A 19,074-nucleotide genomic window follows, 5' to 3' on the forward strand; every position below is an offset into this window, starting at 1 on the left:
ATGGGATGGGGTGGCCTGGCAGAGAAGAGGAAACTGCTCTCTGTCCTTGAGCATAATGACAGTAACTCCTTCATTTCACAGCTCTTCCGGGGCCTGAACAGATTACCTCCACATCAGCTCCAAACTTCCTCTACCTTTGCTGCTTCTCTCTCACCTGTCTCTTCTTTCCTCTCTAGTACCACAACTTCTACAAGTTGGCTACTCTTATTTCCTTTTCTTTTCTTTTCCTTCTTTCCTTCTTTCTTTCCTTCTTTCTTTCCTTCTTTCTTTCTTTCCTTCCTTCCTTCCTTCCTTCCTTCTGTCCTTTGTTTTTGCTTTAGGGTATGATGGTATCATTAATTTGTGGGCATATTGCTCTTTCTTAAAAAATTTTTTTAAGTTTTATTTATTTATTTTGAGGGGGGAGGGGCAGAAAGAGGGTCAGCTCTGAGCTGTCAGCTCCAAGTTTGACATAGGGCTCAAACTCATGAAACTGTGAGATCATGACCTGAACCAAAATCAAGAGTCAGATGCTTGGGGCACCTGGGTGGCATGGTTGGTTAAGTGTCCAATTCTTGGTTTCAGCTCAGGTCATGATCTCACAGTTCATGGGTTCGAGCCCTGCATTGGGCTCTGTGCTGTCAGCTCAGAGCCTGCTTGGGATTTTCTCTCTCCCTCTGTATCTGCTCCTCCCCTGTTCATGCTCTCTCTCTCTCTCTCTCTCTCAAAAAAATAAATAAATAAACTTTAACAAGAAGAAAAGATCTGCAAAATAAATGAAAAAAGATTATTTAAAAAAAAAGAGTTGGACACTCAACTGACTGAGCCACCCAGGTGCCCCATTAATTCTGGGGAGTTATTGCTCTTTGTAAGAGAAAATCTATAATGTACTCTTTGATTACATGAAATTAAGGCAGAGTCTGAACTGAGAGGCTGATCCAAGAGGTGTTCCATTGCTAAGCACAATTCCTTGAGCAGAGAGGTGAGAAATGTCTAGAGTGGGTCCCCTGAGACAGAAATCATTTTAGGAACAGTCACCTTTGGTATGGAATTCTAATGTGTCCCTGTTCTGGGTTGTAATTCCCCTACTCGTTGGCCTATCCATGGTTCAAGTCTCTACTAAGCTGAGTTGACCCCTAGCCCGTTGTTAGCTTGTAAAGGAAGGGAAGGGCTACAGAGCCTGGATGCTCACAGAGAAGTGGTAAGAGGAAGAAGGAAGAGGTAATATTGACCAGGAAAATGGTGGCACTTCCTGCGTCAGGGTCCTAGACTTCCTGTAGCTGTAGAACAGTAAGGGTTTGAGTTATTTTGTAACCGGGGCACAGGAGTACAAGAGCACCTGCTGCAGGGATCCCAAACAGACGAGGTTTGATCACTTTCCACTGACAAAATCGAAAGTCAGAGACATGAGTGGTGGTGAAACAAGAAAGAAATTCATTTCAGGGAGGCCTATACTGGGAGGATGGCAGACTGACTAGTGTCACAAAGACTGTCTCCAAAGTGCTGGAAAAGCTTCTAGGTTTATTATTTTATTTATTTATTTAATTTTATATTATATTATATTATATTTTGAGACAGAGAGAGCACAAGTGAGCAAGGGGCAGAGAGAGAGAGAGAGAGAGAGAAGTGGGGCTCACCCAAAGCAGGACTCAAACTCATCTGATGTGGGACCCAAACTGACAAACTGTGAGAACATGACCTGAGCCAAAGTCAGATGCTTAATGACTGAACCACCCAGGCACCTGCCTCTAGGTTTATAAAAGGAAAATGTGGGACAAATGTTGGTGGGTATGTGCAGGTGGGCAGCAAAAATCAGGTTGTTCATTGTCTTGGAGTCAGTTATGTGGGGTCTTGCTGGGTCAGAGCACTCCTTATTGCTTGAGGGGGTAGTTTCTGTCCCCAGTGGATGCTTTGCCCAAAGGGTCTTTTATCTGAGTTAAGAGAGAAACTGGAAAGAGGAACTTAATCAGAAAATACTGACTACGATCAGAATGGAGGTAGTTGCAGTCCTCTTTCAATTTGACTATCAAAAGAAAGTGAGAGGAGACTGGGTGGCTCACTCAGTTGAGCGTCCAACTCTTGATTTAGGCTCAGGTTATGATCTCAGGATCATGAAATCAAGCCTCACTTCAAGCTCTAGGCTGATCATAGAGCTTGCTTAAGATTCTCTCCCTCTCCCTCTGACTCTCCCCACTGCTTGGGTGCTCTCTCTCTCAAAGGAAAAAAAAAAAAAAAAGAAAGAAAGAAAGAAAGAAAGAAAGAAAGAAAGAAAAGAAAAGATAGAAAGCCAGAAAGATGGAAGGAAGAAAAGAAAGTGATGGCCAAAGGCTGAGAACCCGGGCTTCCCTTTCACCATATGGAGCTGGTGTTCTCCCTGTGGTGCCTGCATATTCCTGTGTCTCTGTGGAATGATTCCAAATCCCCACCCTCTGTCTATAGAGGCCCCGCTACTTCCTACCTCTTCAAATATCCTCCCCTTTCACTAGTTCTTCTCCCACTTTTTTTTTTTTACCTTCTTCCTCTCTTCTTCACTCCCTCCCAATCTCTTCTTGCTCACATTCTTCAACATCTTTTTCTTTTGACTTATATTTTAATCTTTCCATTCCACCACCTTCAGTCTTTTCTTCCATTTCCTCCTTTTTTCCCATCTCCTTGCCTTACCTAACTTCTTGGCTTTCTCCCACTTTTCACTGCAACAGCTTTTTATCCCATCCATTCAGCGTACCTGGAGGGTGCAAACTCATGGCCTGCTGCCTGATAACTGCAGAGACATATAATATGTAACAGAATGCTTACCAAAAATATTGAATTCATTCCCAACATTTAAAAATGGGATATTTCACCTAAAAAAAATCCAGATTTCAATTTCTAAAAAAATTGAAACTATCTGGCATCATGAGGCCCATAACGGTAACAGTTGAGAAAGCAGGATGGTGGCGGCCCCTCTCAGGTAACCAGAGTCTACTTGGTGTCCCCTGGTTTCCCTCACACTGAGGGAAAATGTCAGTTAGCAATTATCATTTAGTTTGAGCAGCTTTTTTTCCATTAGCATAAGAATTTCTGTTCCAACCCACATCTTTACTCAAAAGTGGGAGAACAAAGAGACAGCAAAAGCCTTGTTTTTTTCTCAGCCCCGAGTGCTTTATCATTTGCATTTCCTGCTTTGCCTCTGCAGGCGGCAAAGTCTGCAACCTCTGCTATAGACAAAGACCCCTATCTCCCTTCCCCATTTCTCTACCCTCACCTCCTCTTCTTCCGTAGTACCCCGCCCACATTTTGTTCGTGCGAAGATTAGTTTTTAATGCAGCACTGTAAGGTTAAGTAACTTCAGGACGACTACTGAAACTTTCAATCTTCAATCTACAGAAAAGTTCTGTGAAAAATCATCATATTTTTGCAGTGGTGCTTTGTATATGTTCATGGATTGGAGTAGTTACTTTATTGAGAATCTATTACTTGTCTTGCTATTTGTGTCATCTGGCTAACAACCTATTCATATGGATGAGAGCTGAGGAAATGTTTACTGTGCATGCCCAAGACAACCTTCTTTTAGGATCATTATCAGCTTGGGGATGGCATTCAGCTGGTAGTAACAGAAACCTGAAAAACAGTGACATAACAATTTAGGGGCTTAATTTTTCTGCATTTAAAATCAATCTCAAGGTGAGAACAGAGCTCCTAATAGTGTAGCAAGAAGCTGGCTCCCTCAGCCCCTGAGCCGTCTCTTCTCTAGGGCTGGTTGTGTCTTGCATCATCTCTTTGTTTATTTTCCTTCTTAACCCTTACCATATTCTGACATATTATATAGCAATTAGCTGATGATCTGTCTCTTCTCACTAGACTAAGTTCACTGAGGGAAGGGATTTTTGTCTATTTTCTTCATGAGGAGTCCCTAGCACTGAAAACACCATGTGTTTGTTGAGTAAATGAAGAAATGCTGTCCAGATGACTGCTGGAGGTCCGGCTATCATGTTGATGCTTCAGGCAGGGGTAAATGGGAGGATAAAGGCCAAAGAAGACCCAAGCCTGTAGAGTCAGTTCCAGAAAAGGATTTTCTTGCAAGTCCCATTTAGTAACTTAGGAGTCTCACTGAACTGTGTCACAGAGCCACTCCTACTTGCATGGGAAGCTGAGGGAAAAAATTATTTTTAAAATAGAGGAACATTTCTAACCAAAGTTAGACAAACCAAAGTTTTGTCAGTAGGAGGAATGGAGAATGGATATTGGGTCTCTGCAAGATGGCTCTGATGCACTTTCTGAATGCTTGAAGCTCCAGAAATCCTACACAAAGCTCTTGACCATGGCCCTATGCCCTATGCCTCCTACTTAATTTACTCTCGTGAGTAACATCAGCTTCCTTGAATTCACTACACTGTGATTCCTTAATTCCATACTTACCATTTACCTGTTGGGTTTCTAAAATGTAATTGCATATAATACTAAGAACCATGAATAGTAAGATAAGCCTCATCTTTAATCTACCAATTATTCTATTTTAGGTATTGCTATTCTTTTTGAAACATTCAGTGGCTTAAGCTCTACCCAACAGGGCTCTGATTTTGTGTGTGCTTGCATGTATGCATGGGCATGCAAGTGTGTATGCATGAGTTCACATGTGCACAGATCTGTGTCCACATATCATAAAAAAGGGGAAGAGAACAGAAGCTTCTCCCTGTCTCTTCCTCCTCCCTTTCAAGGCAGATGCTGTCTGGAGCTAAAAAATGCTTTGATGGGTAGAATGCAGGACTGTGCATCCCAACAGATAACCTGAGGCACAGGGAGAATTGGGCACCTTGGGCCCTGCCTATGAACTCACAAAGGTGGTAAGTGTGGCTAAATTCCAGCCTCAGCCTCAGCTCCCTTGGCCTCATGCACCAGCAGGGCACAGACTGCCTGCCCAAAGGAAGGTGCCTTTTTTCCTAATTTGCACAAAAGGTGCCACTTGTTGTGAAGCTCACATACCTATGGGTTGCCTGTGCTTATTTAATTCAACCCAGGAGGAGTCTTAAAAATGCACACAAAGTCTCTCTGTAAGCAGGCTGTAGCCAGCTCTCCTGTATGGAGGTCAGTAGATTTCTCCCCTACTAAGTCTGAGAGCCAGAGATCTGCATGTGAGTCCTCACTGAAATCCCCACTCTCTCCCTTCCTTCTTTCCTTCATCTAGTCTGTGTGTGACTATTGAATGAAAATAAGTGGAAGACAGACACAGTCCAACACCTTCTAAGTAAGACTGTCTCTCCCCAGGCATGCTGCCTTGCCAGAGGGATGAAGCCAAGCTTGTGGGGCAACTGGATGGGTTGGAAGCTGGTTGAGTGGGCAGTGAAAGAATTCACCCAAGGCAGGACAAAGGAGATAGAGGCTTATTGAATATACTGTAAGGGAGCAGCAGCCAGGAGATCAAAGAAGAGACTCTGCCTAGAGGCAGTGGGGGATGGGGAGGGGCTATAGTTAAGGGAGGGTATGAGAAGGTATGGGAACATGTGGAATTTTCCTTTTTTGGTACCTGTGCCCAGTTGCAAGTAGCCCATTGGTCAACTAGGACTTATGGCTATTTTGAGGTGGGTCACCTAAATGGGCCTGTTTGCATTCTGCCTGGTGGTCACTGTGGGCCCTGCTACCTTACTCAGTTTTCCATTACTCAAGCTTGCTGCCTAAAAGAGGCCTTTACAAAGCTCACAGTACATGTAGCCCATACTGTACTCCACTGAGGGACTCTTGTCATGGGTGTATCCTGGCTCCCTCCAGATTGCCTCTGGAGGTGTCTAACCCCATCCCCTCCTCATTTTAATTCCATTTTAGACAATGTTGTCTTCTGATGCTGGCACCAAACAGGTATGAGCTACTTCTGGAGCCCCTTGTGCACTGGTCACACTTTCAAACTCAGAGGACCTATTGGATGTATGAAATAATTAGATCTATCTTAAAATGCTCACCAAATAATGAATGTACACAATAGTTAGTTATACAGCAGAATGGTTTATTTTTTATTTTATTAAAATTTTTTTTCATGTTTATTTATTTCTGAGAGGGAGAGAGGGAGTGAGAGAGAGCATGAACAGGAGAGGGGCAGAGAGAGAGGGAGACACAGAACCTGAAGCAGGCTTCAGGCTCTGAGCTGTCAGCACAGAGTTCCATGCGGGGCTTGAACTGTGAGATCATGACCTGAGCCACCCAGGTGCCCCCAGAATGGTTTTTAAAGTAACAGTTTATGGGGCGCCTGGGTGGCGCAGTCGGTTAAGCATCCGACTTCAGCCAGGTCACGATCTCGCGGTCCGTGAGTTCGAGCCCCGCGTCAGGCTCTGGGGTGACAGCTCGGAGCCTGGAGCCTCTTTCCGATTCTCTGTCTCCCTCTCTCTCTGCCCCTCCCCCGTTCATGCTCTGTCTCTCTCTGTCCCAAAAATAAATAAAAAAACGTTGAAAAAAAAAAATAAAGTAACAGTTTAGGGGTTTCCGGGTGGCTCAACTGGTTGAGTGTCTGACTCTTGATTTTGGCTTGGGTCGTGATCTCGTGGTTCATGGGATTGGGCCCGTGTCGGGCTCTGCACTGGTGGTGCAAAGCCTGCTTGGGATTCTCTCACTCTCTCTGACCCTCTCCTGCTCTCTCTCACTTGCTCTCTCTCTCTCTCTCTCAAAATAAACAAACATTTTTAAAATAAAATAAAATAACATAACAGTTTAGCTCTTTTATCAAATTAAATCTCATAGAGAAAGAAGCTCACTATACAAGAAAAACACAGAGGTGGAACCTCTCTGGAGGAAGAGGCCCAGGAGTTAAGGCCTGGCCACTGTGTACCAATCTGCGTACTAGCCAGGGCCCCTGGAGGCCATTCTGTGGATCTCCAAGTGTCCCTTGAACATGGTTTGCAAATGTATAGGGTGGTGGAAAGAACTCAGACTCAAAGTTGGGGATTGGTGTGCGTTCCCGCTTTGCTGCTGAGTAACCTAGGGCAAGTGAAAGAAGCCACTCACTCCCTGTTAGCCTCATGCCCACACCCACAGGAATGGGAGAACAACCCACACAGGCACCTACACCCCAGTGGAGAATTACCCAGATGTCCCCTCCCTGTCATCTACTCAGAAGGTCCTTTCTCAGCAGCCTCCTCTGTCTTATCATTTGACTGTTTATCTTGATGGCTATGTATCTCTGACACTGACAGAGCTGATTGCTGCCTCAAACTCCATCATCCTCTTCTCCCTCAGCAATGGTATCTGAATCTTGTATGAGGGACAGTGTGCTACTTAAGAACACTTACTTCCCCAGACTCCCTTGCATCTAGGGGTGGCCACATGACTATTTGGATAATGAGTCATCAGCAGAAGTCCGTTTGGTGTGGCTTTCAGGAATTCTGTTGTTTTCAGATAGATTCAGTTGCAACATACCTTTTGCTCTTTCCTCTTCCTTTCTGCCTGAAATGTGGGTATGATGCCTGCAGGCAGAACAGCTACCTTACACCCATGAGGCAGAAGGATGGACTGGTATAGATGTGAGGTAACACCTCTGGCAACATTGGGGACATGTTACCAAACCAGAAGAGATGGGTCAACACAGCAGCAGTGTCTTTCTTAGTGAGCACTGTCCTCCTTGCAGAGCTGGAGAGAGGTGGGGTCTTGGAGCCACTAACACCCATCATGCTTGATGGTAAGAAAGGGAAATCCAAAGAAGTTGGGTCTTAGCTGGGGCCTATAAAGGGCTAATGGGGCAGCGATCTTGCCTCTCCTACCTACCTCCTTGTCCTAATATTATCCTAATAATCTTTCTCCCACTCTGTCTCCCAGGATATTCCTACAGTCTCAGTATTTGGCCTCAGCTATGAGAAAAATTTCTTACTATTATTCTTTGTTTATTTTGTAGTTCTCTGAAGATATTCTTCGGATAGCTTTTTGCCATTTGTCACTCTTTTTTCTCTATTCCTTGTGTGTCAGCATTCTTTCTTGCTTATTTCTGTTACATGCTCACTCCCTGAAATTTGATCTAGCCTTCGAGGTGTGTCCCAGATGCTTTTGGGAAACCAGCCTGGATGGAGACATTTCCCTTCTCTGTAACCCCACAGCACGTAGTTTCTGTGGCTTCTATGATCACCAGCACACTGGCATGTGCTTGATTAGACTTATTCCTTTTATTACTCTCTAAATTCCTTAAGGCAGGGAATGTCTTGTACTCAGCCCTGCCCTTAGCACATTGTATGTGGCCCATGAGTATTCATTGAGTTCAACTGGAAATTCCAATTTGAGAAGAGAAGACACATAGATACACACAAAGCACGATGTATTTAAATAAAGTGGAGATTTCATTTTCCTTGAGAAATGCCTCCTCTACAGGCCTTTGCCACACATATACAGGACAGGGGGAAAGAAGGCATAGCTGTAAACCACCCACTTGGAGAACCCTTTTATTCAGGAGAAACACAAGCTGTAAAAGAAATCACTATCACCTCTTATCACCTGTAATAAGGAAATTCTGAATAACTCTTTCCTGGGGATCCAGTGAGTCAGAGGTTCACACCTGGTTAGGTAAGTAGTGGGTGTGATCAGGGAAGAAGTGATGAATGTTCTTTTGGATTCAGCACCCAGCATCAGCTATTTCTACAGCAGTGATGCAGGTTTCCACATAGAGTCCTTAATATTGTTCAGAGTGCTTTCACACACATGTCCAAACAGGATGAAGCAACGGTAGTTGCCTAGAAAAGGAACTTGATGGAGCAGATTCAAAGGATCCAATTGTTGCACTAGGAGAAGTCTTCTTAAGGATAGGAACATAGCAGGAAAGGAGAAGCAGAACTTCCTTGTCTTGACAGTGTAAGTGTGGACATGTCTAGCGACCAATTAAATGTGAGAATTGGAAGCTGAAGAGGGAGGGAATGGGCTAGAGAGTAGATTTTGGAGTCACTGGCACGTAAATGGAGATTAAACCCTGACTCTGGGAAAGATCACCTTGGGAGGGTATGAAGGAAGGGGAGGATGAATCTGAACACTTAGGTGGTGAGTAGAGGACAAGACACTGGAGAAGGCCAAGAAGGGCCAGCCATAGAGGTTAAGACTAAGTAGGAGATGGGGAGCCTGGGAGGCTCAGTCAGTTAAGCACTGGACTCTCTCTTTCTCTCTTTTTTTTTTTTTTTGAGAAAGAGGGTGCAAATGAGTGAGAGGTAGAGAGAGAGAGAGAGAGAGAGAGAAGAGGAACTCACTTCAAATGGTCTTGTGTTCACCTGAAGCGGGGCTTGAGCTCTCCTGAAGCCGGACTCGAACTCATGAACCGTGAGATCATGACCTGAGCTGACATCAGATATTTAACCAACTGAGCCACCTAGGTGCCCAAGCATTGGACTCTTGATCTCAGCTAAGAGTCGTGAGTTCAAGCCCTGAGCCTACTTAAAAAAAGAAAAAAACAAAAAACAAAAAACTAAGTAGGAGAGGAAATTATTGTGGAAACCAAGGGTTGAGACTTCTGAGAGGAGAGAGACAGAGAGACAGAAATAGCACCAATGAATGCAAACAGAGTTTCTGGGAAGGGGAGAATCACAAAGTACCAATTGGATTTGGAGTGGGGCAAAGGGAGGGGATACATGGGATAAAAGTGGAGATGAAAGGTGAATTTCCAAGGTGCCAGAAAAGAGAAGCAAGGAGAGTGTGGAGACACAGAAGTAGGGTGACGGTCACCAAATGTCAGCTCCTTCAGGGTCCTTGCTTTTTCTGGGCAAGCCCCTCATGATGACTGAGCAGGGGTGGGGTTGGAAAGGCCTGGCTGTTTTCACCCAATTTGGTTTGCTCTGTGGGGGCTCTCCATAGCTGTCTGAAGCTCTGCAGGCCCTCCCCTTACCATCACAGAGGTTGATTTCTAATCAACATCTTACATCTCAAATTCCATCCGGGTGTCTGCTTCCAGAGAACCCAATCTCTGACACAGTGGTGGAAACAAGTCTTTGAAGAGTTTAGTGGGAAGGAGTAAGGAAGGGTTTCTAAAATTTTTTCTTTTGTTTGTTTTAAGAGCAGGAAGGAGAGGAAGGAGCCCGTGGAGAGGGAGTGCTTGACGATACTGGAAGGGGACAGGATGGTTACGAGGTGAGGCCTGGGGAGAAGGCGGAGGATGGACTTTAAGGCCAAAAAGAGTGATTGGCTTGGAATAAGAGGGATCAGTTGCTCAGTCTCTGAGATTGAGGCTGATGGTATATTGATTGGGTGAATCTAGATTGTTTTTGGGGGTAGTCGAGGAAGTGAGGAACACTCTGCTCAGGGACTTCAGTGACCAATTGCTGGAGAGAGGAAAGCAGGAATCCTCGAGGTTAAGGTGGATTAGATGCTTTCACCTCCAGTGAGGATTTGGGGGAAGCAGGGCAACTTTTAGCAGAGCTGTAAACAGAGGAGAAACTCTGGGCAAAACCCAGATAGAGATAGAGATCTGAGATAGAAGACCCACTTCTTCCTGTTAGAATCTGTTTGGTCTGACTAGATGGATTTGGTGTACTGATTCCAGAATCCAAAGGATTTTCTATGCCTTCAAACTCCATGCCATCCTCATATCCGCTAAACACATCCTCTGTATTACACACAAGACATGATACAAATATTGATCAGGGCAGGATTGACGTGAGAACCCTCCAACACCTTGGAATTCTGTCATTTAACCAGTTCCAGTTTCTCCTAACTGTACAATTATCAATTCCATATTTCTCCATTTGTTCCAGAAGGATGTAATTTGAGATGTCATGAAATGCCTTAATCAAATGCACCCCCTTGGGTCTGCTATAGTGCCTCATTCTGTCAGTCTCCCTGACAAGACAACATAAATGAGGACAGTCTGGCATGACCATGGTGGCCACATTTACTTCTTTTAAGGTCTCACAAGACACCACTTAAAAAAAAATGTTTATTTTTGAGAGAGAGAGACACACACAGAGCGTGAGCATGGGAGGGGCAGAGAGAGGGAGACACAGAATCTGAAGCAGGCTCCAGGCTCTGAGCTGTCAGCACAGAGCCCGAGGCGGGGTTCCAACTCAGGAACCGCGAGATCATGACCGGAGCCAAAGTCGGATGCTTAACTGACTGAGCCACCCAGGTGCCCCACAAGACACCTTTTTGTATCTCATTTGAGGATTTTTGCCTATGGTAATTGTTAAGGCCACTGATTTGTAATTTTCAACATTTGCCTTTTGTCCATCTTTGGAAGTCAAAGCTACCTCCAGCCTTCTAACACCTGTCTTCCTTTCCATGATTCCTCAAAGATCACTGATGGTGACTTGTTGATACTCCTAGTATCATAATTTTTTTTTTTTTTTTTACTCTGGCCTGTAGTCCATTCATAGCAGGTATTTGAACACATTTGGTGCAACTACAGTTTCTCTTACCTTCTTTTTTTTAGGGGGGGGGGGTGTTGACTCCTACTTACCAATAGTCACCTTACCCTTTCCATTCAAAGGCCATGGTTCTTGTTGAGAAACTGAAAGCACTCAAAGATTCTGCTGTCCATCCCTCATCTGGGAATACTGTATGATTGGCATGAGGGCGGGACGCATTCCTTCTTCCTTTTTGCTTTTGTCATAACCAGTTTCACACCCCAAGATCAAACCTCCTTATCTTTCCCTGTAGGGATCCAGATACTATCAAGCTCAATGCCCTGCCACTCCCTATGCAGTGACTGATATATTCTTTTTTTAAAATGTTTTGTTTTTTAATTTTAGAGGGAGAGAGAGAGCAAGCACGGCGAGCAGGGAAGAGGGGCAGCGGGAGAGAGAGAATGTTAAGCGGGCTCTCAGCTCCTAGCCGGACTCGGCCAATCCCGGGGCTCTAGGATCACGACCTGAGCCGTAATTGAGAGTGGAAGGCTCAACCGACTGAGCCACGCAGGCGCCCAATGACCGACATATTCTCATGGGAAAATGGGGGTAAGGATTAAAAGGAAAAGGGAATAACTCTTTTCACACGTTCTGCAACTACAAAGGCCGAATTCAAGGTCAGTGTAATTGCGTGTTTCTAATTTATTTGGCCGCCAGATGGCGAAACTGTGTGCCTTTAAAAAAAAAAAAAAAAAAAAAAAAAAAAGGATGTCCGCCATTCTAAAAAAACATTAACAAAACAGTTACTAGACACAGGTACACCCTGCTTTTTGGAAGTTTGCGTTATGCCATTTCACTTAAAAAAAAAAAACAAAACTACATTAGTACCTGCTTGCGCTCACCGAAAGAAATCTGAAAAGGATTTTTGCTTTTACGGAAAAAAAGTGAAGGTAGCACTCTGCACTGATTTCCATCGCAGCCCTTCTGGAAGCAGCAGGGACCACGAGCAGCAGAGTGGTGCCACCAAGCGCCTTCGCAAGGAACTACGCTCAGCATCTCGGTATCAACCTGCCAGAGCTTTGAACTGTGTCCGTGAGCATCTTGTGCTTTATCTTGATTTATTTCATGTTTCCGTTAGCAAGATGTGTCCTAAGGTATCAGAAAAGCCTAAGGGAGGTTATTTTTTGGTTCTGGGGATGCTAATTTTTTTTTTTCATATAAGTTAATGCTAATTGTTTCTTTGCTTTATGCCATTTTGGCTTCCAAAAGTTTTCATAGGAATGCTCTATTTTTGGAAAGGGAGGGAAACCTGTAATCAACGCTGAAAATGCCCACAAGAAAGCACATTTCACGTGTCTGTTCTAAGTGACACAGTTGATATTTTGATGTGGTTTTCTTGCCATCAAGGTACAGACAAATTCCTTTCTTAACCTTAAAATAACAAATATGGGCCTCCTGACCCTGTTTAGTCTGTATTTTCCTTTCCTGCCTTGTGTGTAGAAAGCCACCTGGGAGTAAAAACTGGAAGTGGGCTTGTGTTTATCTGCATCTAATGTGTACTTCTCTTTGCTATGGTCTCCTTGCCATTGAGCCATTGAATACTAGAGTAGAAGAGGTCAGTGAGGAATTATTGCTAATATCAACATTATTGAACTAAAATATGTATCCCATTTTGTGAAGAGAAGTGCTGACTGTCCTGTGGGTGTCTGAAGAGGAGTAGACTTGGCCCTGAGTATTAGCCTAATCCAATGTCCATTACATTCAGATTGGATTTGGCACTTGTAGGATCTGGAGTCCAAGGTAAGAAGTGAGTGCCTGAGAGTGTGCCATAGGTCTTTGTGGTGGAGAATGTGGGAGTAGGAGGCACAAGGCAAGAGGGAACTGAGAACAGTAAAGACATTCAATGCTTGTTTTGTGCTTCTATCCATTTTTGACCCTGGGGAATTTTAAAGAACTATTTCTAACATTTATTTTAGGTGGGTGGGTGGATGGATGGATGGATGGATTCATTCGTTCATTCATTCATTCAATATCCCAGGCATGCTGTAGGAGTTGGGGTTCAATAGTAAATAAAGCAGAGCTCTATGCTTCAAGGCACTTTCTAATTTTGGTCTTTAGTCCTACAAGGACAAGATGAGATCCCAATAGAGGCTCTTCACCTGAGGTCCTAGGAAACACTCAATGCCCAGAAGTATGGATGGAGACACAACTCTAAATTGAAGCAAAATTTCTTTCAAACTTTGTTGATCGTAAGGAACAAATCAAAATGGAAAATATTCATGATAACATCCTGGTTCATTTCTTATACAAGGGAAGATACTGAGGGTTTGCTGAAGCAAGAAGGAAAAAGCAGCATAATGGGAACCATGTTGCAAAAGTGTAAATTGCTTCCTAGTCATTGCCAGGATCTTGATGATCTGAGAAAACAACTAGTGTATAAAGCAGAGCAAATACACCCTTGTTATAAGCCAGAAATTCCAACCACAGGGAAAGAAAGATGTATACCAAAAGGCAGTGCAGAAGTGTATTGGAGAAGATCAAGACTGGTGTCAGGAAAAATAGTTTGGAAGCTATGGAAACTGTCTCACTGACAGGCAATGAAAGTCTGAATTAAGACAACAGCCAAAGGGCAGTCAGGGACAGATAGGAGACAGATTTCTGGGTAGGAAGGATGGATATAAAGCTGAGGGAGAGGAAGAATGATGGGAGAGGACATCACTTTCGGTGGCCTGACCTCAAGGCCTGTGTTTTTTTTCTGAGATGTCATTTTGCCTTGTCATAGAACAAAGACCCCACTTTTAGAACTGCCTGAGGGAGCCTATCCAAACACATGTGCCTGGGCCCAGACCTAACCAATCAGAATCCCTGGGCTGGGACCACTGGCTCATTCCAGGAGGGCACACAAGCTTCTCTTCCTGCCATGATCTTCCATAGGTGGTTCTGCTTGAACCACACTTTATTTTTCTCTGTTTCATAATTACATTACATAATCGCAATACATTACATAGTCCCACTGATAGTTGGAAGGCTCTGTTTAGATGGAGAACTACATGTAAACAAACACCAAAATCCTTCTTCATAGGCCCATTAGTGGGAATAAACTAGAACTAATTTGCAAACATCTCATTGAAACTATAGGAGAGGGATTCTTAGGAAGCTGCTCTGCAGTAAGGGAAGGTTAATGGACAATCATTGTTCAATAAGAAGTTACCAATCTGTTTTGTAAAATTGATAATCTATAATTTTATCTTACTAAAAATAACGAATATTTTTAAACATAAAAAAACAAAATCTTAAACATTTAAAATTTGTCATAATAAAATTTATCATCTTAATCAATTTTTTAAAATGGTTATTTATTTATTCTGAGAGAGAAAGAGAGAGAGAAAGAGAGCATGAACAAGGGAGGGGCAGAGAGAGAGGGAAAGAGAGAATCCCAAGCAGGTTTCATGCTGTCAGAGCAGAGCCTGACTCAGGTCTTGATCTCACAAACCACAAGATCATGACCTGAGCCAAAATCCAGAGTCAGACATTCAACCAACTGAACCACCCAGGTGCCCCACCGTCCTAATCATTTTAAAATGTACAATGCAGTAGTGTTTAGTACATTCACATTGTTGGACAACCAATCCCTGGGACCCTTTTCATATTGCATGATGGAAACTCTGTGTCCATTAAACAACTCCCATTGCACCCTCCTCCCAGGCTTTGGCAACCACCATTATACTTTCTGTCTCTATGAATTTGACTACCTCATATAAGTAGGTTCTTACAGTATTTGTCTTTGTGGCTGGCTTATTTCACTTGGCATAGTGTCCTCAAGGTTCATGCACGTTGTAGCATGTATTAGAATTTCCTTTCTTTTTAAGGCTGAATAGTATTCCATTCCATATATATATATATATATATATATATATATATATATATACATACATACCATGTTTTGCCATGTTTTGTTCATCCATCCATGGATGGATAATTGGGTTGCTTCCACCTTTTGGTTATTGTGAATAATGCAGCTATGAGCATGAGTGTATAAATATATCTTTGAGACTCTGCTTTCAATTCTTTTGGGAACTGTAGGACTGCTGGATCATATGGCAATTCTATTTTAAATTTCTTGAGGACTCACCATGCTGTTTTCCATAGTGGCTTTGTCATTTTACATTCACACCAAAAGTGCTCAAGTGTTCTCATTTCTCCACACCCTTGTCAACACTTGTTGCTCTCTGTGTCTACTGTAGTCATCCTAATGGGTAAGCGGTGGCATAAAGCCTTTTCAGAACATAGGTTTACTAAAAATTTTGATCTCCCCTACCCCAAACTTTGCATAAAGTCCTAAGTTCTTTAATCATAATTCTTTCAGGGGCACCTGGGTGGCTCAGTCAGTTAAGCGTCTGACTTCAGCTCAGGTCATGATCTCAGGGTTCGTGGGTTCAAGCCCTGCGTTGGGCTTTGTGCTTCGGATTCTGTGTCTCCCTCTCTCTCTGCCCCTCCGCTGTGTGCTCTCCCTTTCCAAAAATAAATAAACATTAAGAAATTTAAAAAAATCATAATGCTTTCATCCAAGGAGATTTTTTAGGATGGTTAGAGAAGGAATACTCTATTGTCATTTTAACAATGTTTGCCAACTAAAAAGGTAAAAATTAAATTTTATTTTGATTTTTTTCATTATTGGCAAAGTTGAAGTTTTTGACTGTGATTTTTAACTAGTTATGGCTTCTCTGCTGTGAACTGTTTGTGTCTGAATTTCTCACACAGTACAGTAAAACATAAAAATAGCTGTTGAGTGCTTTCCATGTGCTAGTTACTGTTCTAAGAGCTTCACAGGTAGTAAATCAGTTAATCTTGACTCACCAGCAAGCAGATGCAATGATTAGTCTCAGTTTATGGAGGACACAGAAACATGAACAAATCAAGTATCTTATCCCAGGTCATACCAAGAAAGTTTGGATTCAAAGCCTGTGCAAACTACTAAATGGGCAATATTTCCCGAATTTATTTGTCTGACTGTTTCCCCTTATTAACTATAAATATTAAAAAATTTATAGTTAAATCTATTAGTCTATTCTTTTCTTTTGCTGGCCTGGGTTTTTTGTTTGTTTGTTTGTTTGTTTGTTTTTTGTTTTTTTCAACCAGCTTAGGACATCCTCTTCTTTTTAGAGATCAGAAAATATTTGGATTTTTTTTTAGTATGTTAGATGTTTTATACATATATGTATTTTCCCAAATAATCAATTATTTCTCTCAAACTGTTTATCAAATGATATTTTTGCTTCCCTTGTTTCAGAATGGCACCTTTCTCCTGGGTTTTATTTCATAATTGCTTGTTTTTTAATGAGCATTATATGTTCAGTCACCTCTTTGAGGATACTGAAGTCTCTTTCTGGTTGCTCTTTTCTTTTCACTTCATTTGATATGAATCTGTCTCTAGACTGTTGATGCTGTTGGCTGCCTTTCTCAGTGTGAGTTTTCGTGTAGTTTGGAATTCAGCCTCCAGGTTCATTTTTTGTTATTTTCTCTCTCTGCCTCCCTTCTTTGTTCTTCACTCTTTTCTTCCAGTGACTGAGCATTTACCCTCCCTGGGGTCTGTCCAGAGTGAGGTCTCCTGGGCAGCCAGGGCTGCTGCCCTGCTATGACCCTGAGGATGACTCAGGGCAGGAGGAGGCTGGGTCAGGTCTACACGCAGACCCGTTTTGGTGTCCAGGAGCATCCCTGTCCATCTATTTTCTTGAAGAGGGTAGGGAGAGGCCAGTCACAGCTTCTGGAATTTTGATCAGTGAACATGACTCTGGTCCCCCACCTCAAGTGGGCAATTTAATTCTTTCTCATTACTTGACAGACCTTGAATTCCTAGCTGTCCTTAACTGTATCTAGACGCAGAGCTCCACAGATCACAGCTTCAGCTCTATTCATTGTTTGCATTTATATCCCATTTCTGAGAATACCTATGGGGATATTCTTCCCTTGTTGAACATAGAGTTTTATTTTCTCCAGTATTTTATTCATCGTTGCTTTGCATGGTAGCCTCTGGGGTACCATGTGCTCCAGTTTGTTTCCCTTCTTCTGCTGCACCCATTTTCTCAGTGGCACAGCAAGGTGATCTAAACTTAGAACTGCACCAGCCTCGGGGCGCCTGGGTGGCTCAGACGGTTAAGCGTCTGACTTCGGCTCAGGTCATGATCTCACGGTCTGTGAGTTCGAGCCCCACGTGGGGCTCTGTGCTGACAGCTCAGAGCCTGGAGCCCATTTCAGATTCTGTGTCTCCCTCTCTCTCTGCCCCTCCCTTGTTCATGCTCTGTCTCTCTCTGTCTCAAAAATAAATAAACATTAAAAAAAAAATTAAAAAAAAAAAAAAAAAAAGAACTGCACCAGCCTCTTTTGCTGTTCTGTTTCCCTCACGTGTCTGTGTCTTTTGTGCAAGCATTAATTGTAGCTTTATGCTCCATGCTAGGGGGCTGCTCTGACCAGTTCCTCCAAAAGTTCTGATAACTTCCTCAAGGCTAGATCAGGTAGGAGGCTCTATACTACAGCAGTTACCCAAGATGAGGATGGGGAAAGTGGTGCTCTTTCCTACCCAACCTGAGGATGCATGCAAGGGGCCCTGGGATGGCAGTTTTAGGACAGGAGGAAGGTTTCTGCTTGGGCTTCCATGCCAACATTTCAGTACAGATCTCAAGCCAGGCTGGATCCAGCACGAGGGTGGATGTGAGAGCAAACACTGGAAGCTGGAGATGGTCCCTGGATGGACAAACAAGTTTCATATGTCATGGGTATATATGATAGCAGGATGCAGCTGAGATATTATGTAGCCATGTCCTTGGGACCCAGTGAGGAAATCACCCAATATTCCAAATCCACTCTGGTCTGAGTGAGCCCGGGATTCCCAGTTGCTTCCAGATAGAGGCAGGGCTCATGCATGGCTCCAGTTTGTTTTCCTTCTCCTGCTACACTCATTTTCTCAGTGGCACAGCAAGGTGATCTAAACTTAGAACTACACCAGCCTCTTTTGCAATATAAATAGAACCAGGGCTCCTGCTCGAGTCCCCTCTTGGCTATGAATTGAGAGGCAGTAGGGAGCAGCCTCTGCCCCACCCAAAGGCCCTGGCTCCCCTTGAGCAGTCTGTGCTCAGGCCCAGTGGAACTGAGGAGCAGACATGAGCTGGCTTCCCTCACACCAGACACACTGGGCTACCTGCTTGGTCAGACTGGGCACCAGTGCAAGTTTGTCCCAGAGGCCAGTTCTTCCTGGAACTGAGTGTCATTTCGGGACAGAGAATGTCAGGAGTCATAACTTGGCCCTGCAGCAAATGAAAGTCTTCCAATCCTGCCTGAGATGGCAGACTGCTTAGCTTGGGCCTTTGTCCTGAGTTAGGATTGCAGTTCCATGGGGAGTTGCTGGAAATCCCACCAGGGGGAGCCCCTTCCACATCTTGCCCCAGCGAGTCTCCGTCAGCCTTCCAGAGTATTTGTGTGGGTGCACACTGATGTAGTTTTTGTATGATACAACATTGAACCATGCCTCCATTTTCCTAACTCACATATTAAACTTGATCTACTGCCATGGTTCAGGTTCTATCGTGCTTCAGATAAGAGTAGTTATGACTGTAGTTACGTAACATTACAGGCATATGTTGCAGTGTGGGGTGAGAGAGAAACGAGAGTGATGTATCTTCACTCGCCAAATACTGCTTTGTCCACCCCACCTGGTAACCAAGGTTCTGAGAATGTTCTGAAGCTTCAGAGTCCCAGACAGTTGGAGGAGAGAGGCATGGGAGGTGGATCAGTATGTCGGGTGCTCGATGGGCTCCACTGCTCTCAGGCAGGC

The sequence above is a fragment of the Panthera leo genome, chromosome B2, assembly GCF_018350215.1.
Source record: "Panthera leo isolate Ple1 chromosome B2, P.leo_Ple1_pat1.1, whole genome shotgun sequence".
NCBI classification, from domain to species: Eukaryota; Metazoa; Chordata; class Mammalia; order Carnivora; family Felidae; genus Panthera; species Panthera leo.